This window comes from Apus apus, chromosome 16, assembly GCF_020740795.1.
Source record: "Apus apus isolate bApuApu2 chromosome 16, bApuApu2.pri.cur, whole genome shotgun sequence".
NCBI lineage: Eukaryota > Metazoa > Chordata > Aves > Apodiformes > Apodidae > Apus > Apus apus.
Window position 1 is genome coordinate 10296490 of NC_067297.1, and position 22318 is coordinate 10318807.

General features: G+C 39.6%; 1 protein-coding gene across 1 annotated transcript in view; it reads right to left on the bottom strand.

Annotated features, from left to right (window-relative positions):
- TMEM132C (transmembrane protein 132C) overlaps nt 1–19937 on the bottom strand; it is a 185267-nt gene extending 165330 nt beyond the window's left edge. Inside the window, exon 1 of the mRNA XM_051634369.1 lies at nt 19905–19937. The gene's annotated coding sequence lies outside the window, so the exon portion shown is untranslated. The remainder of the gene's footprint in view (nt 1–19904) is intronic.
- Nucleotides 19938–22318: the final 2381 nt, after the last annotated feature.

A 22318-nucleotide genomic window follows, 5' to 3' on the forward strand; every position in this document is an offset into this window, starting at 1 on the left:
CTTCACTGATTATCAGAATGCATATACTGCAGCATAATTAGCTTGTCCAGGGTACAAGCTACAGCACACTTTGTGGCTACAATGCATCTGAAGAAATTAAGGAGTCTCAGAGAGGAAGCAGCTAAATGCATAACCTGCTGATGACTCAGAAGCACGGCTTTCAGTGTGGGAACTGGAAGGGGGGATGGAAAAGGACAGCAGCAGTTATGAATCCTGTGCAGTGTCAGAGTGCGAACACAACAGGGGAAAAAGTACGTAATCAGGAGACAAAAAGCTTCACAGGAAATTAATGCTATCTACTTGCTCTGTCATTCCATTTAATCAAATAGATGTTATAATAGTGGGACAGTATGTTAACAGAGACAGCTGTAATAATTAGAGCTTTAACAAGCTCTAACACAAAACGCTACAACATGGCAGTGTCATGATCATCTTCACTTTCAAGCTTTCCAGCTGAGAAGGGAGGTTGTGCTTATATTAGCTTATATTAGCACACCACTTATCTAGTTTCTAAAAGCAGAATTAAAACCTTCTGCCATGTGCTGACACCTGGCTGCTGTCCAAACTCGTACTTCATTTAGTACTATCACTGGAAAGGGGAAGGCTTAAGCAAAACTGGAGGGAGATGAGAAGATGGTTGCCCATTGCTGTCAGTTCATTCCATGCACCCACTTCTGCAGCCTTAAGGAGACAGGAATCCTCTAGAAATCACTTGTCAAGAAAAATTAAGTTTGCTAAATTCACAAATGTAAGCTACCAGTCCCCTTTTTTGGTCCCCGAAAGCTTAACAGAACATCAATTTTGTGCAAGCAGCCCAGATGTAACTTTAATCTCAATACTGAATTTCCTGGGCATGAAATACTTTTGTGCACAACCAACAACCCTACAATATATTTCCTGACTTCAGAACATGAGATGAACATTTTCTGGAAATGCAAGTTTGAGATTGTTTTCCACTGACTACTGCAATATGACTTCAACACTATAGCACAGAAACAAGTGGTTCAGCTCTATCCCAGCTCTATCCAGTGATACAAAGGAAATTGTTCACTCTAGGCTACTGGAAGTACTAGCTCAGGGACAGGTAACTGTTTCTAGCTCAAATAGATTTTTTTTTTTTTTCCTTAACCACAGCAGCTCCGCTGCATTGTTACATCCTCTCTTCCTTATACTTCCAGGAATGTGGGAAATAAAGTGGTAGAAGATTTACTATTTAGCTGGTTTGTGAGCCTCCAGCAGCCCTGTTTTTCCAAACTCCAGAAGTTCCCAGAACCTTGACAGAGTGGCAGTGTTTTACATACTAAGCCTAGCCAGATGACAAAAACACAAATATGGTGATTTGTTCACCGATTTGCATAAATATGCAGTAAGGATAATACGAGAAAATTAATGAACAAAGACCATAGCAGTCCATAAAGGAAAAACTGAATAAAAGATTGAGCAGGCAGGGTCATGTATTTCAACAAGTTTCCTAACTAATTAATTAATAAGTGTTTTCAGAAACCTTATAGCAACAGGGGTTCTCATTTATTCAAAACCAAGAGCCAAAGAGCTCTCTCTACTTGGGAGTATTTTTGATGTGCCCACCCTCATACACCTTGAGATTTAGACAAGAGCAAGACCTGCAAAATACATGCATCCCAATACCTCTTTTTGCCTGTAGAAAGAAAACCTAAATCCTGGCTATTATTATACTTCATCATTCTTTTGACAGTCTGAAAATAAATTCTAAGTGCACTTTCTTAATCCAGTCCCATCCTTTCTCTCACTGGGTCTGTTCAGTGCAGGGGGGTAATTAAAGTATTTTACTATCCAACTGGCAGTCCAGTGCTCCATGAGCTATAAGGGTATCAGAAAGCAGCATATTCCAGAAAGAACACAAAAAGCCATGGAAAATACTCAGCAGTCACCTATATCAGTGCTCCTAAAAATCAGGAGACACTCTGCAAAACTTCCTTTCCCCTCTCCATTGATTTTTATATGAAAAATCAAAACCCAGTCTCAACTGAACAAAGACCATGAAGGTTCTCATTTTCCTCTAAGCATTCAATTTGCTAACGCATTTTAGCTAAAATTCCTGCTTAGTCACGCCTGACACAATCTAGTCTTTTAGGCAAACATTCCCTCCATTCTATGTACTATGGCTGCCAGCCAGTTTTCATTTGATGTACCCAGTGTTTTTCTGCTGGTGTCCAAGCACAGCGAGATCTCTTAAACCTGCTCTCACACAGCAGTTTTACCCTTGCATATGTTGTCCATTTATAAACAAAGCATATGCATATTTATGTATAGGCAGGTCTACATATGTGTACAGTAATTTTAGAGATAACAAACAGAAAAACATCACATCCTCCAACTTAGACTATACATAGGAAACAGAACAACTATATGTCCTGAAACAAATCTTCCTGCAAACAGCAAACAGACATCCCTCGCACTGGAATGACTGCTTTGTTACAGGCTGATTGAAATGAAATGTTTTTTTCCTATGGAAAAATACCAATAGGAAATAATAATAATAATATTGATAATAATAATAATAAGAACAATAACAATAATAATAATTTCTGTCTAAAAAAACAAAAACAAAAAACCCAAACAGAAGCAAAACCAAACCCAACAATCTTTCAGGGCTTCTACAAATGGAAAGTGAAAAAGAGAGACAGACTCAAATCTTCTGATTAGATGCCAGCCTCAGAAATTATCATTGAAAATACTGTTCAGTAGCATTTCCTTCTCAAGTAACTTGTTTAAAATACAGTGAATTCTGTCTAAGATCAGAGACAAGATTTCTGTTAAATAGAAAGAGAAAAGATGTCCAATGTGTTGGTCCATTAACTGATCACTGTTGTCACTATCAGGTCCTGCCCAATTTAGCTTACTACACAGCCTTGGTATCAAGGCCAAGTGCAGCCTAACATGTTCAGAAAGAAAGGAGGAAATAAGCTTTTTTCCTGTTATCTGCAATAGTGCTCTTTCAATGGTGGATGGAAAAACAGCTTCCAACAAAATTCTGTCACATACTTACAGGCAGGTGGGACTCAAAGCAAGGGCAAAACATTCAAGTTCTCCAACTCATAACCTACTCTCACTGATGCTGAGGTGAAACACTTCTGCAGGCAGGGAAAAGCAGGCAGCAGGTAAGTCCACTGGAGTCAAGAAAAGCTAGGAAAGAATACCTGAGCCCTTCAGACTGCCAGTAACCTCTTTTATTCCTGGTAGACTTCAGCCATGCCCTGTCCTTCTCAATACTTGAAAAAATCGATCAATCTCAGTACTCTTCCTGTGTCTTAGGTTTCTGATGGCTGATGCTGCAAGGATATCCAGTTTCCTTAGATTTAAGGAGAACTCTGAATGTCTCCAAACATTCAAAGCTTTCTTCACTTCTAAGAGCAGCAAGTCCTTTCTTCTCGAGGTTTTTTCAGAAATGCAGCAGAATAGCTCCTGCTCTAAGAACTGTTAATTGTTCCCCAAAATGTGATTAATTTCTGAGTTATTGTTTTAAGACAGTTGGTCCATTGCCTCAGCTCTAATTACATTTCTCATGTCAATTAATTAAAACCATGCAATGAAATACCAGTTTTTATTTAAAGTTTAGCAGAAAAAAAACCACAAACATGGGATACAATTAGATGTTACCAGACGTGATCTCAGCAGGTTTTCAATTATTCTATGTATAATAGGTCCCTAATTCAATACAAAGCTGTAATTAAGAATGCAATTAACTTGTGGCATTCTACTGATGTCATACACCACAAGAACACATAATGAGCTACAGTTTTTAGTGTAAAATTCTTAATGGATTGGTCTGTTTCATTGAGAATGAATTAGGTACATAAAAATAATTTACTGCAGGAACTGGGCCAACATAACAGCCACATTTAAACAACAAGCAAAGTATAAAACAAGACCAAATAAACCTTGCCTGTAAAGGACAATCTGACCAGAACCCAAATGTTCACCTGGTACCCATGGCATGGAATTGGTGGACTGACTTTCCTACCTAACAGAGAGCTCACTGGCTATATCTCCACAGCTCTTGAGAACCATCAGAATTACCAATACCTGGTCTATGTTCATACAGTGAAAACAAATGAGCCTACAAAATATGTATTTTTCTTTCAAGTAAGCTCTCTTGCAAGAAGGATAAAAGGCTGCTCTGTCAGCTAAGGAATCTCCTGCACTGTAGTTTGCTGGTGATATGTAAGTAAACAGATCTAAATATAATAATGAAAGGGACTGACAAACAATCTAGGAACTATCCAGTAACTCTATGGCCATTGAATAGACTTCTCTAAGACTTTAAACAAAAAAAAGCAACAAACCACAAAGCAAGCAAAATATGTAATTTTTTTCTCTCTCTAAACACTTAATATTTCACTCTATTTTGGAAAAAGAAAACAAGTAATTATTGAAGTGTCTTATTACCCTCTTTCTGCTACACACTGAAGGAAATTACCACTTTGACATTCAAAGAACATTTTATTTTGTAAGCTGATTGTAAGGAATTTAAAATGTTCCTAAACTGGAAATTCTTCTGAAACAACTCAGGACACATACAGCAGGTCATTAACGTATCCACTTGACTAGTTCATAGAGAAGCATTGCTTTGTCTTTTATACCTGCACTCTGTTCAAAGACCTAATGAAAAGAAGCCAGAAAGTCATAGCTCCTTCTTCCCATGACTTCTATGCTTAGTAAATTTTCAAAACATGCACTGCTCCAAGCTGGCTGCCTTGTGGGTCCACTGCCATGCCCTACAGATGTGCCAGGTATTCTAATATCCTAGCACTGAACTTTTCACTTCAGTTTTCTTTTGTTTCCTCAGAACTTCATTCTCCTGTGATGAACTATAAGCTAATGCAATGGAAACACATATTGACCCAATCCCACACCAGGAGATTAATCACTTAGATGTCACTTAGTGTTCTTGAGTTCCTCTACCCACAGAATTTTTTCTCTAAGGAGTTACCACATTCAGACATGTTCAAAAGTTACCTGAGAAACCTCTTTCAGTTTCCTAAAATAATCATTCCAATAAACCTGATCCAGATACTGTCCTTATACATATTGCTAACACTATCAGTTTTTAATCAAAATGGAACCGATTGAACAAATGGCTTTAATTGAAAGTAAAGGTTCTTTGAATTACAAGATGTCTCTTTCAGATCAAAGCAGCACAGAAAGAGTCTGAGTTCAAATATATTCCCATGTATCCAGAGTCTTAAGATTCTTACTCTTTTTCCACAGCTCAAGATGTTGGCACTTCATGAATCAATCTCAAAGGATATTAAAAGCAGCAGGAATAGCCTACAATGAGCCAGAAGGTTCCTGCACAAAAAAGAATGTTAAGTTTGCCAAGGAAAGCACTAAAAAAGTAATAAGGAAATCCAGACTTAAACTTAATTCATCCCCACATACATATGCATTAAGATGCAGTCTTTAATGACATATTATTTCTTCCAGAGAACTTCTGCCTAAGGCAGACAGAAAGGACAGCTGCTCACCATTTTTATTATTATGTATAACCCTATGTGTTAATTCAAGACACAATATTTAAGTGTTGCTCTGAATTATTAAAATTCTGATCAAGTTTTTATGCAGCTTATGATACTACACAGAACACTTCAGAAATATTAATACATTTACTTACGAAATACTTTTCTGGAACAGAATTTTTCTATGATTTTAAAAGGGTAAACTGCAGCACAGCAAAATTAGTAACTAAACCCTCAGAAGCATCTGCTAATACAGATGCCTAATTTAGAAATTGCAGACTGATTTTCTGAAGAACAGAGTATTACTGTAAATTCTGATCCAACCTCTTGCTTCCCTCTCACTGTAAAAAAAAATTACGAAAACTTAAAAATCCAATTTTTCTTGTTTCAAGCATAGTGGTATCTTTGTGGCAGGAATAAGAACAGAATATAATTCACAAGGGTGTTACTGAACTCCCTTTTATCCTTTCACAATCTTTGCTCCTTCCATGAGACACAATTTAACCTGCCAACTTAGCCAGCATGTCTGGCTACAGCAAGCAAAGTAAAGGAGGGATTCAGAAAATGAAGTCCTGAATGTCAAGGGAAGTTTCTGAGAGGTAAAATAAGATGCTTAGAACCAAATATCCCATGCCTATCTTTCTTCTGTAGTTTGCATTTGGCTCATGAGGACAGCCTTTTAGTCTTTGAAAAATTATTAAAAAGATGTTCTAGAATGCTGTCATCAACACCCAGTATCAGAAACAGCGACGGTCACAGAGAGTGTTATACTCAAAAATGCCAAAGCTCCTCTCTATATAGATTCAGAAGTTAAACCCATGCTGAGCTTGTTACATCTACACACCTTCCAGCTTCTGTAACAAATGAAGCAGAAGTCCACAGACAATAACATCCTTCAGTACAAAAACTGGGATTTTTTCCCAGGAAGCTATCCATCCTGGGTACAAAATGAGACAGCAGTCCTGTAGATAACCACCTGTTCCTTAACCCTTCTCATGCTCCGGGATTGCTTCCTCCTCCTTTTCTGCATAAAACAGAATAGAGGAGGGAAGCATTCAGAGAGCCTCTGAGAGCCTCCCCAGCTCTGCAGCCCTGGAAACTGGACCCATGATGGCTTATGATAGTTAAAGAGAAACATACCCAAGAAAATTCGTATGCAGCACAAGCATCTAAGATGCAGCATGATCCACAAAGACAAGATTCTCAGAACAACGCTGCTGCCACCCTCTCAATTCTGCATTAAGAACAGACTAAACCAAATTTTTAGCCTTAGAAGTCTGGCAACTTTGAATAGATTTTCTATGCAATTAGACCAAAAGCTATACAGCTTCAAAAATATTTTTATCCCCTTTATTATGAGTCTTTTTAATGCAGGGACATGTTTGCAGGAGTTATCTGCAGTCATTAATCTTACTTAGTAAAAATGAAAACTAGCATTCATACATCATCATCACTTGAGAAAGAGAGATTAAGGAAAACACCATCTATCTTTGCTTCTAACAGTGAAAAACATAGGATTTAACCCAGCCAGTGCTGCTCATGGAAATAATTCTAGCTGGCTAGAACTCAGGACTTGTATCTGTCTGTTTTCAGAAACAACTGAACTACTTCACAGAAGCTTTCCCAAATCAGTCAGAAAATATGGAGCATGGAAAACTGCAGCTAAAACTGTTACAACTTGAAAAAGTAACATTTTTAAAGCATATGACGCTGAAAAGTGTTGAACACTTTATCTAGATGTGACTTTCTGATATACAGATATCTACCACTTTTTTGATAGAAAATTGTGATTCAACTAATCATTTAAACTATCAATTCAAAGAAAAAAACCATACTTTTACTGCACTTACCCAACTTCTTTTTCAAAGTAACACTGATCCATTAGGAAATATCACATATGCAATGAATTAGACCATAGACCTTTCATCTCAAACTGCTTTGAAACATGGCTTAGTAAACCCACGAGAGTCCATTTTTCCAAAGAAAGATTTCTTCACTAAGTCTTCACATTGTGAACATACCATGTGGTTTGCATTTTGTTTCTTCAAAACAGCTTCTCAAAAGCTCACACTGTTTGATTTCATTTTCAGTTAAGAGGAGCTAAAATCCGAAATGTGGTAAGACAAATTTAAAATTACAAGGCAGGGGGTGGGGTCACATTCACCCTGGACTTATGTAGAGTGCCACTTACTTTTGTGCCATGTTAGAATTTAAGTATCAATATAAATCTATACTAAGTATGTTTCTTAAAAGATAATTAGAAATTAACCAAATGACAGGCTGACAACCCAAAACTCACTTTCGAAGAGGGTAAAAGGTTGATTGACATGTTAGCTTTCAGTAACCAAATCCACAAAATAGAGCATAGGTAACAAAAGAGAGAGTTTTACAGCTATGTCCCTTAACATGTAACGAGCAGAAATATTAACTGGCATGTTTCAGCATTTTTCAAGTTCTAAGGATTTTCTGTGTGCGTGTCCAATTTCAGTCATCTACATCCCAATTAATCCTAGATAACCGAGGCATCTAAACATAGACCTTACTTGTCCAAGTCTGCAACAATGAAAGAATAAAGGCCCTTTTGGAAACACAACACTACATGAATCTCTTTTATATTTAATATTACTATGTTACTTTTCACCCCCAAAGGAATAAGTAAACAATGATACATATACTTTAAATGGCTCTACTTCAACAGTCAAATCATCTGGATTAAATGTACTTTCAATTATTTGAACACATGAACTCAGATTGTTTTAAGCATTCTTCCATGAAGGATGCCAAAATAGAGTTATTTGAACTGCACCTATCACTTTTAAACACAGACTAATTAGCAGAAAAATAAAGATTTCCAAAATCACTTCAGCTCTGACAAGGTCTAGCAATGCTAAATCATATCTGCCATCCTGAACAAGCTCCCTTCTCCCAGCAAAGGTATATGTAAATGCTGTAAAAGAATTCATACAAACTACTCTTTGCCTGTGAATAGCACAATGAATGTCCTCATAATCGGATCTGCTTCCCTTCATAGGAAGATAAATTGCATGGTAAAAATGACTGAAGAAACTTTATCAAGCAACCATTCATTGTTAGATTTAAACAGAGCAATGTATATGTGGTCTGGTATGTTGATGAACGGCAAGATTCCTACTGAACTAAGTAGAATCAGGATCTCACTTGCAATGCATAGAGCATGACGAAGTGCCAATGGAGCAGAATTTGTTTCATTACAAAAGCTAGAACGTGACCAGCTAACAGGCTATGCCAGTGTCTTGGCAGTTATTCATGTACAGGTTCTAACACTAAAATCCAATATTTTATTTCAGAAAAGTACAGCCACAAAACAATGAACTAAAAAAAGGCAAGAGAAACTAATAAGCACTGGTGATCCAAAGCTTCAGTTTGACAGAGTCTTATTAAATTATAAATGAAGAGAGTAGGTGCAAAAGCCACCAAGTACAAAAAAGGTTAGAACACTCCTAAAGTTTAAGGGGGTTTGGACCACTGTTAGTCTGATTCAATATACAAAGTTGACAAATCCATTTCAGGGTCTAGGTCAGGATCCAAAATCTAAAGGCACTCAGAATGGTAGATTCAACTCCAACTTCACACATCTGTGCTACTGACAAAAATGGATGCTTTTCCTCTTCCCAAATAAAGCAAAACTAAACCAATGTAAGTACTCTCCAAATAAACTATTTGCATTTTGTGACTTTCCTGAACAACATTGCCTAAAGGCATGACTTTTACCTCAAAGTAGTTCTGACATTACTGCACTATATGATCATGTTTAAATGTCATCTGATGATTCTTATTAAAGGGCCACAGTTTCCTCACTACAGCTAATTTAATTCTAAATGAATTTTCAAAACCAAGACTAAAGTTCAGTGGAAGCCTGAAGCCTTGAGGACTTGGGAAGCTTTGAGCCTGAAATACAGTGATATCCAACTTTAATCCGTGAAATAGCCAAGGCAACACCATGAATCAAGGGCTGTTTGAATAACTGTGTAATATAATAAAGTAAGACCTTCCAGATGGACATTGCATTATAGGTGCTTCCAGACCAGCATCTCTCTTTCAAGACCAGTCAGCAATCCTGCTTTCATCTCCAGCCTGCTTGCAACATCCCAAAAAAGAAAAAAAACCAGAATAACCTAATTCCATTATTTCACACACAGTTGGAAAAAAATTTGTTCTATTAGTTTGCTGACATTTCAAAGCACAACACATTAGTCATTATTTTCATATTGATTCCGTAAGCTAACGAGTGAATTGCCGAGTACCATCATGTGATACTGATTTGTATCAGAGTGGTATTTTCCTTGGGTAAAAATGAAACAGTAGTCATTAATTCACATTACTATCTAATCAGTTGCAGATGCTATTGTAAGAAGAACTTGCAATTTTACACTAAAGAATGTATTTTTCTACCTATATGATAAGAAAAAGGTAATCAAGTACTATAGCCACTCCCATTTTACAGATGAACAAATTAAATCTGACAGGTTACCTATGCATTCCTATCTGCACATACAGCTGCACATAAGGAAGCTTACTTACAATTTCTTGCTCTTACCATTAATAAATCTCTTCTCTCATTGAGATGGAATGGCAAGAGGGCATGCTAAACATAAAACGCATGGGAAGAGAGTTCCTTATTTGAATTCTTTTAATAGACTTCCTTCTGAAATTGTCAATGGGATGATTAGGAACAACAGAAGCACATGAGCATTTTAAACAGTATGAGCTCAATCGCATCTCAAACAACAGTCTATAAAAGAATATATAACAACCTCTCTGCCAAATAAAACCCCATTTTATTTTTAATAGTAAGCTTTTTCATCTGAAAGACTAAAATTCAAAAATATTTGATAAAGACATACCAGGATTGACAAAGAGATCCAGTCAAGAATAATCACAAACCCATTTCATGTCACATCAGCTCTTCCAGGGGGCTTATGCTTTACACTTATGTTAGGCACACGTAGCTCTCTTTGGCTATTAGTGCCAAAGTGTGACATGTAGAAATCACTGAATAAGCATTTTATAGCATAGATGCTGTCTTCAGAAAATGCAGAGCCCTTTCTAGTTGCGCAGCTCATACTCTGTATGACTGGAGTCCAGAGCCTAAATTACAGTTACACACAGAGAAGCATCTTTTTCCATCTAAACAGTTCAATACTGCACACCTGGAGTTGTGAAATACATCAAGTTTCAAATAACCTACCAAAAGCAAAGCAGATAAGAAAGAAATCCTAAATTAAACCCATGATTAAAAATGTGGAAATGTGAGGAATGACAAGTTACTAGTAAGCATGACAAAAGTGTAACACAAATTGTTCATCTACAAGCTTTTACATAAATCTGTTACAAGACTGAAACCCTCGAGAGTTCTCAGGCTAATACTATTCATAAGCAGGTATCCACTCTCACTAAGGGGCAGCTAAATCCAATCTCCCTCTTTCCTGGGGCTCCGATCATCAAAAATCAACAGTTACTGAGAAGTCAATACTATATCACCTTCTCTACAGTAGTTATTTATTGTATTTGCTACTCTTATTTCATACCAGAAGAGTGATATTTCATTTGATTCTACAGAGCAGAAACAAACATTCTGGCTCCTTCTACAGATATATGAAATTAAAAAGGTGAAACCACTACATCAAGTCATGCAAAAATGGATCAGGTTTAAAAGAATAAAGATGGATAAGGTATAATTACTTTCTCTACCAGCAAATGCACACCACCAACCAGGCAAATGCTGGAGAGGAGCATATGTAACAAACATGCTGTAACAGGTCAGTAAACACAGGCCACTTGTCAGCTGGGTTTCACTGTCTCAACATCAGTCTAATGGCATTGTACAGTGACTGACAGAGTAATTTCACTGCCAACAACAAAAATTAAAACCATTAATTAAATCAGAAAACAGCTGGGCCTGACTCTCTGCCCACTGATGGCAATAAGAAGGTTCTACCTTGGAACAATGGGCTTTTGTGCAGGAGACATTAGAGTGGGCCTGTGCCCACCTGTCCATTCTCCTCCATATCCAACACATCACTACTATAGGAATGCATTCTGCATCCCAGCCTCTGAGGAAAAAAAAACCCAAGCAAACTGTAGCACTCAAGTACTTCTATACCCATTTTGTTCACTCCTGAATCCTTTTTTCCATCAACATGTGACCCAAATCCATATATGCTCCCCAGTGTATCTCTGCTCATTTTGTCACTCTAGTTCTAGCTGCAGCTTCCCAAGAGGTTCCCTTATACAACCTTGATCCTTCCTCAGTGTTTCCCTCTCAAAGTTCCTGTCTTTCTGCAAGTTCTTATCTTCACCTTTTCTGCCACATTCTAGTGCCACTCTTCTGCCAATTAGACTTCTTCTTCCTTAACCAGAATGCCTGACTGTCTCTGCCATCTGTCCCCAAACTGATTCTTGTCCTTCCCAAACCACATTCCAAACTATTCTCCTTTTGCCCTTTTCACTCCCCAGAAACCTCCCCTGCAGGTAGGGAAGGGGATGGAACACAGAGCTCAAGGATGGACACTCCCTACCTACAGCTCTTCTGCTTTGCCCAGGTCAGATTTCTGTGATGAACATCTGTAGATGCACAGGAAGCAGAGCTCACCCTGCCTGGCACACACCCAGTGCATAGCAATTTTCACAGAATTAGCTGGAAGGACACATCAAGTCTTTCCTTGTCATAAGCAAATTCATTCTTTCAAATGTTGCTAAGTTGACATTCAATCAAATCAACCACGGACTGTTTTCTCAGCAATCTCACAAGTCTCCTCCTCGCAAGTTTCATCAGGGTACCAGTGCTGCCCAAATAAGAGGTCAGCAACTACTTTCAAAAAAAGGCAAATCTGCAGTTCCCCCTTCCCTCCTCACTAGCTCTGTTCTTGGCTCTCTCTTGGCTGAAGTCTTTGCATATTTTTTTTTCTTTTTGATCTGAGGCAGATGCTTGGCATGAAATGTTTTAGCTGAAACAGTTATTAGTTGGGAATTTAGAATAAACTAAACCCAAACTCTTTCAGTGGCAATTCTAATAAGCAGTGCTACCAGTCCTGTTTGTAATAACAGTGCAAGAAAGCTGGTTTGGTTTTTTTTGTTGTTGTGTGCGAGGGGATGATCTGTATTTGGTTTGAATTCAGGAAAATAGTTTTTATCTTCAGCATCAAAATGTGCATTCTACCTGCATGAGGAAATGGTGGTACATTGAAGTAAGCCTTTTATTTGTTAAAAATGACACAGGATCAGCAAAATGAGAAAAAAACATTCAGTACAAAGCTGCTTCATTTACCGTGTGCCTCTCATGTTCTCTAACCTCTCAGTGTTTAATATCCTGCACTGGATGTATCATGTAAGCAACTCCCATAATATTTTATTTTCTTTTTTTATGACAGTGTCCCATGAACAAATTAAAGCCATACCACTTCAAGTGGTAGGCTGCAGTACAGTACTTGTTTAAGCTGTCCCTCCCCCACCAGGCCCAACCTCTTTTTTTGCTTATACAAGCAGTAAGTTGATCGCAAGGTGATACTCACTTACCCTTCGTAAAAGAAAAAGTATTTTATGTGCTTTATCTCCCTGGAGCAGCTTACTGAGGAATTACAGGTATGCCAGAGTTGGCACAAAAACAGGGTTGCTCAGCTTGAGGGAGGGCAGAAACCTGGCAGCATCAATTTACATTGGCTCAACTTGGTAAGGAACTGCACCCTCAGGCAACACAACTGGTTGGAAAATAGAATTTCACAAGGACAGAAACTAACAGTTTACTTTCATTGTCAATCTGAAGATAAAAAAGTAATTGTTACATAAAGTTAAAATACTTTTCAAAAGTCATTTGGAATGGTAAGTCTTTCTACAGTAGTTCCAAAGAGCCGGTTCACTTTTGTAATATCAATACAGTAACATAGAAAAATAAAAAATACATACTCTGTAGAGTATCTATGCCATTATCAGCTTGGAGTTGAATACATTTACTAAAAATCAAAACGGTAATTTTGTGCTACAGATCACTTTATAAACATTATCTATGTACATTTTAGACGCAAGCACATTTTAAAAGTAAATTATTTAGTAAATCATGTCAGTTTCAAAAATACTTTCAAATTTGAAAAATTTTATCAATCAGAAAAATACAGCAATTATGGAAGTACTACAACATGAGATGTATTGGTAGATGTATTTCAACATCCATACTCTGACTTCTCACTGCACGTCGCAGTCAACAAGCAGAATCTAGTGGATCAACCCCCCTGTTGCATCAGTATCATGGGATCTCAGCTTACCTTTTATTTACTTCGGGTTTCCTGTTCATGCAGAGAAGCTGACTTGTAGATGTGCTCAGGAGACCATTAAGTCTTTTCCAGCCAAAAGTATTTTTTCATAATTAAGCAAGCTTCCTCCAACCCCATGCCCCCTCCTTTACATTCTGGCTTAACTTCAAAGTTTTCATATAACTGTCAAATTCCAAACCACTGTGTTTGGGGCTTAGTGTTTGGAACAGGCTGCCCAGGGAGGTGGTGGAGACACTGTCCCTGGAGGTGTTAAAAAAAAAATAAAATAGGTAAATGTGATGTTTCAGGAGACGGTTTAGTGGTTCACAGGGGTGTAGTGCTGACAGCCGGACTTGATATCAGAGGTCTTTTCCAACCTCAACAACTCTGTGTGTGCTTCCTAGCATTGAAAAGGGCAATTTGCTTACAGCCTGTCCTTGCAGCAAAAGCTCATTTCCTGATCTTGAAAGAGGAACATACAACTAAAAGCACCAATAGCAGAAATTCTGGTAGCAACAAACGCTGTTTTTATGATTAAAATAAAAAAAAAAAAATCACACTGTCCTTCTACAAATCGTAGAAACTATAACAATTGCAGAAGAAAACTGAAAATGTTATGTGAGAAGGAACAATTAACAAAAAAGGTGTTTGACCTTATATGTGACACTTGTAATACTAGCAGATCACAAAAATCAGATTAAATTCTTACTGCAGTATATAATAAAAGTGTCCACTTTAGGAGACTTGTATAGCTGTTTACATCTGTCAAGCTGCTAGAACTGCACAGCTGCAGGAAAACACTTTTGATAATGATAGTGGTACTATGATTAGTATGATCTATGCTATTCAGGCGAAAAAAAAGTGCCAGAAAGGTTGTCTCCAAGCACAAAGTTACTGACACAAGATATCAGTGATGCAATAATAAGACATTAGCACATTTCTAAAGCGTAGTAGCAAAGAACCACTTAGTCAAAACACACTTCCCTAAAGAAAAGTTTGCCTAATTGACTAGTGCTGCAAAGATACCTGTAATTTTAGTGATGGGGATGACACTTTGTTTATGGAATTCAAGCACAACAGATTAATATGCTTTAGAATAGCTAAGAAAATAGAAGAGTAGACTCACTGGGTCATTTCACTAGATAAAGCTGAAAAGAAAAAATGGTGACCTGAGGCTGTGTATTGACCCAAAAAATGTGAACAAATAGATAAAGAGAGATAATTTCCATTTGCTAACTAAAACAGACACAGGCACTACTGGGCTGAAACTATTTCCAAAGCTAGACGCATCCGCAGGCTTTCACCAGATACCTCTAAGTGAGGAGACTGCAGAAGCTATGAACTTTCAATGCACTATTTGTCCGTCCCTGTTTCAAAGGGGTCACATCTGTCACTAGAGCCTGAGCCAGTCCACAGAACACAAAACAGTACAACTGCTTGAAGAGCTGAACACTGTGAAACTGTTTTGCTAGGGTACTGAGTCTGTAAGGAAGACTGAATAAAATATAAAGGACTCAGGCCTTTAAGAGCAAGTCAGGACAAGAGTTTGAACTAGACAAAAGCAACTTTTCTGGCCAAGAAGTTATAACTTATCTCTGGGAAGGAAAAAGCATGCAAATTTCATCCAACCACCCCAAGTTAACACCTTACAGCATCACAAACTATTACCTGTATTTTTATCACTGTAGTGTTCAGACACTAAGCAAATAAAAAGGTCTGGACAAAGTGGCCAAACCAGGATCAAGACTTTCACCAACAAAACGACAATCACAGCTGATGTAAATGGCAAGACAGTGGTATTCCTGACAGCAGGTGCACAGTCTGATTCCTGCTACACACGCTTTCCTTTCACTAAATCTGTTTTCCTCTTTGATATTACATCTACCTAGTATACAGTAAACATCTCCTCCAAACTGATGGACAAGTATTATTTCAAGTCACTCAATATGCATTTCCTTTCTCTTTACATCCTCAGTTTACTTGTTTAACATCCATATTAGATGCTTTTCAATTACTGTCTTTACACACAAGTTCCCCCAACTTGTTGCCATTTTACTTCTACATCTTTTATCATAATGTGCTTTTTGTCTCTCTCAAAATAGCTAGGACACATCTAGTGGAGGCTGCCAGATGTGAACTACTGCCAAAATATCACTGTGGGAGCACAAACTTGCATGCAGCATATGAGTAAATCAAAGGGATTACCAAAACTTCAAGAAAATCGGGATTCAACACAACAAATCTGACCCCTCTTCAACAGCGTGGATCATATTCTGAAGATTTCAAACTTTCATTTACTTGCCTATTTGAGTAGTCAGTCAAGAGACATGACCCTAACCACAGTTTTGAACAACAGCTCAGAGATTTACTGCAGAGGGGCATCACCTTTAAGTCTCTACCCAGGATAAGCCTGTGTACCAATGCATCTAGTAAATTTCCCATTATTCCTAGTTTCTAGCTGTTCTTTACAGGGCACCTTTCCAGTGGTGCTGAACTACTGTTTTGCTAGTCAATGTTAAAAACACAGAACTCAATCCCAATTTTCAATAAAATCCCCATCCTTTCATCGCTATGAACATAGTTTGTCAATACTTGCCAATACTTAGCCATTTACAAAAATGTAATGGTGTGCCGTTTACTACTTCATTCCATACAAATACTTAGCTCCCCAGTTTAAGAGCCAGAAATATTTATGCATTAGAAAAGCAATTACAAGTGTGACATTTCTATCATACAGTCATGCATTCAGACACATGCTTTAACAGACATTTATACTACAGCTGCTGAGTATTTGACTAGATAAGTACCATATCTAATAAACTTTAAGATCTGCTACCAAAAAAGAAAACAAAGTAAATTAGAATATTAATAGCACTATCTCCAGGGTTATATCCAAAAGAGAGATTAGCCACTTATAAAACTCCATGCCGTTATAATTTAACATAATGCAAGTCCCTGCTGTGTTCTTAGCTAGCACTAGCAAAATGAAATTAAGAAAAAGGCAATTTAGAAAGTTTTCCATAACACTAGGGTATGCCATGCTACTGAACTTTCAAAACAAGATCTAAAAAACCACATTGCTTGAACAATTTAAAGGCAGAATGAAACAATATTAGAAACAAAAAGCCTTAATCAGTTTCCACATCAGTGCAACTAAATCAAGGGCTTCTCTCATGATTGTGGTATAAAGAAGAACAAATCAAAGCAGGTGCTATACCAACCTATGGATGCACAGCTTGATTTGCATTTGTGTTCAAACACTAGTTAAGCACCTAAAATTCTGCTAACTCCATGCACCTTTAAATCTGCTCATGTTCAGTACTTTCTGACACATACAAATATACTTCTTGAGCAAATGAATCAATCCTCTAAATATGCATCCTTACACTCTTTTTTAGGACTTAACTAGATTGTATATTTCCAGTTTCTATGATTCTTGTTCTAGTTCACAGCTAATATGAAACTGAAGATTCCCAGTTATCTATGCATCATACAATAAAGCAAACGTGTATGCTTGTGTTCACATTTGTGCTCTGATTCAAGAACACAATTTTTAAAGAAATAATCTTACTTCAAGCTCATGAATACCTCCTATTTGCTATAAAGAGTCTTAAGCACATGCATTAGCAATTTGCTGAAAAGAGGTCATTTCCTGAAAGGAATATATGTACACTTGGGATCTACTTATGTAAATATCATTTCACACACATACTCTCCACCTAGGGAACAGGCATCCAATAATTGGTATGTAAAACATGTGCTTGTACCTAAATGCAAGAGGGCTTTTGCACACTGACTTTTTATACATCCTGGTCTAACTAGAGGCATGGCTTGAATTAAATGCCAGGCTTTTTTCCTGAGATTGAATGAATTAACATTATTGGCCAGATAATAAGCACAGCATAATGGCACACTGAAGCCTAAGGCAACATTGCAGGAGAATTTTCTTAGAAATTCAGGCCTGATAGGAGATGCTAATGAGTTCAGAGAAGTAAATACAGGCCTTTAAATAGCAAATGACAACTTGTCTATAATAGTAAGTTTCTCAGCACATTTACAAACGTTTTTGCTTGCACGCTATAAAGTGACTTTCATTTAGTTGGACTTTAGCTCTTAGGAACAATCACTATCCTAACACGCCAACAAAAAGAGTGCAAATACACAAGGGGAGCGCAAATGAAATGCTTGTTAAGGCCTCACAAGGAAACTATACAAACACCTTATTTAATAAGTTTAATTAACAGGCTCTTTTCTAAATCATACCATGCTCAGCAATGCTGAGAGGCAAATTCCCTTCTCAGAAGCTCTGCTTTTCTTCCCTGAAGTAATATTTTCTCTTTTATTCTCAAAGAGCACAGCCCAGAAACCCCCAGCAGCTGCTTCTAGCAGTGGCAAGCTGTGGCACCACTACTGACTTTTTTATAGCATGGCTGAGTCAACACTGACCCAGGCTCCAGCAGAGAGAAACAGCTTAATGAGGTTGGGTTGTTTATAACCTCTCACTGTAGCACTTTCTCCCACTCTTAAGAAGCAGCATAACCTACATATTTCTCTTATAAAAATATTTTCAGATAGATAATGCCCATACATCAGTGCCTAACTCAATATATTAAGTCTAATGCAAACACTTATTGGAGAAGATGCATTTGTGAGTGTCAAAGCTGAATGGCAGAAGAGACACACTGTCCCAGAAAAATGCCAGACCCTCTTTGCTAGTCTTAATCTCCTGCAGTCTCCAAAGGTGAGCATCAGGCTAATACAATTCTCACCCCCTGGCTGCAGCAATCAAAACAGAAAACCGTATTTTAGATTCTTCACATCAGCACTTTCAGAGCATGTCAAGTCTCTAGGATGTCCATTAATTTTAATGTACTCTATTAAAATGACCAACATTAAGAGGCTATGCCATTTCCTGCCAAGTACTTTGCTTTCCCTACTATTCGAGATGGGAAAACTCCCTTTATGAAAATTGCTACTGATTCCGCTCTTGCTTCACTCGAGATACCTCAATTTATCTCACGACTGCCTCTACAGCCCGGGAAAGAGGTTGGCAGGACTGGACCAAACTAAACAGTGAAGAGTCTTTTATTAGTAACCTTCTTATGTCAGTCATGCAGCATCATTAATACCAACAGGCTAAATGGCAATTTTTTTAAATTTTTTTTTTCATTCCTACGGATGGCAACAACGGCAGGAATTGCAGAGGGCTTAACAAGCTTCCATTCCCATCCAGTAGGGGAGAAAGATACCTTTTTAGAAAATATCCGTAACTATCATGGTCTGAGCAAAAAGAAAAAGACAAAAAGTCTTGAGACATGGCAGTCACCTGCACAGAAATCCCTTTTTGGATCATGCACAATTTGCATCCCTGAATCTCTTTAAAGAAGATCTGCCTTTGTCAAAGGGACTCTGTGATCACAGAAGTTCAGCGATGAGAAAAAGCAGCAGATCATTCAAACGACCTCTCAGCTAAGACAAACCTGTTCCTCAGCTGCCTCTTTAATCAGGATAACAAGCATCTCGTCCAGTCCAAGTAACAGGGCATCCATTCAGTACCATTCACCGCACAACTCCAATATTGTTTAAAGGGCACTATTCCTAAACACTGTCATTGTACTCCTGGTGCCTCTTACAGCTCTCCCCACTCCCCATATTCCGTTCCAGACTGGGATACCCTCTCCCATTGAGAAGATCCCTTTAACACAATGAGATAATTAAGATGCATTGTAAAGACCATCATCGTTGAGGCAGAAAGAAAGGAAACTTTCCCTATTTCTCGTTTAAGTCAAATGCAAGCTTGCAAGGCTTCCTACCATTCAAACAAAAGGGGGGGGGGGGGGGGGAGGGAAGAGGGGGGGCCGCAAAAATTTAAAACAGCAGAGGCAGGATTTAAAGGAAAAGACAATGGGGAAAGAAGGACGAAGCAGTAATTTAGTTCATATTCCGCTACAGCGCAAAAACAAGACGTTTGTTTAGGAAGGAGTTCAAGTCGCCGAGTAGCTGCAAACCAGCCCAGCGCGGTCTGCGGGCGATCAACTGGTGACTCCGCTCCTCGCCCCCGCGCAGCGGCAGCCGCTGCCCCCGCCCGCCCCCAGCGCCCGGCGACAAGTGCCCCGCTTACCTCCGCAGAGCACGGCTCCGAGGAGCAGGCTGACAGCCGGGCAGCGGGGCCCGCCGCCCCGGCCAACCCCCGCCATGCCAAGGGGACGGCGACAACGTCCCGGACGCGGCTCCGGGGGTTCCGCCGCTAGCTCTCCCCTGCCGCCGTCAGCTGCGGACGCGCCATGGCCGAGCCTCGCACGCACACCTCGGCCCGCAGCGCCGACCAGCCCCGCAGCCAGCGCCTGCCCGTGCCGGCTCCGCTCCGGCCCCTCAGCCTTCCCCCTCCCTCAGCGCCCTGCCCTAGCGGGGGCGGGCCGGGGCAGCAGCGCCCATGGCGGGCGGAGGCTGAGGGGCGCCCCGGCACCGCCGCGCTCCTCGGGCAAAACTTTTCGAGCGTGCGAGCAAAGGGTGGGGAAGGTCCGGAAGCCGGCGGGGCTGGGTCGTCCCCCCCCCGGGCGCTGCCTGGCTAAACCCCGAGCGCCCTCCGCTGCGGCTCCAGCCGGCTCCGCTTCCCCTGCCTTTATCTCGGGGCCGCCGCGCACACACAGGCTGCTCCCTCAGAGGAGGGAGGGGAGAGGGAGGCGGGGGGGGGGGGGGGTGCAGCTGAGCTCGAGACGGCGACCGTTAGCGCTCGCGGCGGGGGGCAGCTCTACCGAGGGGCGCGCGGCGCGGGCGGGAAGCGCTGAGGGGAAGGGAGCCGGGATGGAGAGGGGCGCGATGTCCCGCTCCGAGGTGGGGGAAGCGGGACCCGCTGTCGGAGCCCCGGAGCCGAGCTCCCCCCGCCGCGGGAGGAGGCTGACGAGGTGAGACGCTGGCTCAGAGCGCCGGGGGCTGCACAGGGAGGAAGGATGTCTGCAAAACCGGCGTGACAGGGGAAAGGGGCGTCCTGCCCTGGGATGCGAGCTGGCCAGGTTGGGGCTGAGGGCGGAGATCAGGAGAGGACACTCTCTACTGGCCCCGGGGAGTGGAGAAGTTCCCCTCGGGTATGAGGGACCGTCACTGAGCCCACCGCCCTATTTCTACACTCCTCAAATCCTGCTGTAAAGCCGCATGTATTAAGAATAGAACACCAAAAGAAAAGTCTTACCAAAGCAGGAGGCTATTGCACATATTCCTGAAGGAAGCACACTGCAAGCCCTAAAGTGAAAAGTGCTTGACCCACCTGTATCTCATCCAGCTCCAGCCTTGTCAGTGCCTCCTCATCCTCTCACTTTTTTCTTTTCCTTCTGCACACTTTTCCAGTTGTATCTTCTAAACATAACTCACAAGCCATATTTTTATTCCTGTTCATTTAACTTGAGGCTCTCACCCGGGCATCCTGGATAACTTCAGCTGGCATTTCTTCCTTCTTCTTGTGGCAAAAAAAAATTTATATACTTGTATAAATATGCTTTTAATAATCTTTGCCACAGCTGTGACATACAGCAAGCAAGGTGCAGGTTAGTAAATATAAAATATTTTAAGTATTTCAGTGTAAAAAAAGTACTGAGTACAGGAATCACCCAAGCAGAGAAACCCCTTCTGCTCTATGACAAAGCAATGCCCTAAAATAGTGACTTCTTTTACCACCTACTGCTTATATCCTGAGAAATCAGGCTCTGATCCTTCAGGCAAATACTCACAGCCAGTTACCTATTACTGACTAATCAACCAAAATCAGTGATATTATTCCCAGTTTGATAAGCCAGTGAAGAAAGTCAACCTTATCACAGAGATTTCTGATGAGGATCTGCAGATAACTTTGTCAGCAGTATACTTTGCACTGTCAAGGGTTACAGGATTTTTTGTCAGAAGCAACTAATTCAAATGTGGAAAAAGCAGAATTAGGCTATCATATTGATGCAATATTAACACAACTTTTCTCTTAATGTAAATAAGCATTTCTTATTGAAAAAAACTGGTCAAAACTGTGTAACAGCTTTAGTCTCTTCTGCTTGATTGTAAATTCTGTTAGGTGCTACAAATACTTGTTAGATGAGTTTAAATACAACAATCCAGCAACAAACAGTAAATTTAGGTTTAAAAACATGGAAAATATCATTACCCACCTGTAAAATTGTCTTACACTAAGCACAAGGATATATAACATTCAACATAAAATAAAACTAAATTATAACTACTAAATTTTCCACTTTTTTTGTAATGTGAAAATGTGGGGGGGTTAAGACAAACAACCAAATGTTGTGCTATGTAGACTTTCCATAACAAAAGAAAATTAAAAACCTGTCAATGAACCCTAAGATTGGACTGCAAGCAGAAAATGTGTCAGAAGGAATAATCTGATAGAACTTTAGAAAACAGCTGTTGGGACTGAGATGTTGCCAGCAGTATCACTCATGACGTGAGTATCATCACCATTGCAGCCTGTCATCTTGATTTTAATCATTCTGCAGTGAGAACTAGCTTTTGACCACTACTCTGTATTTTAGCCAA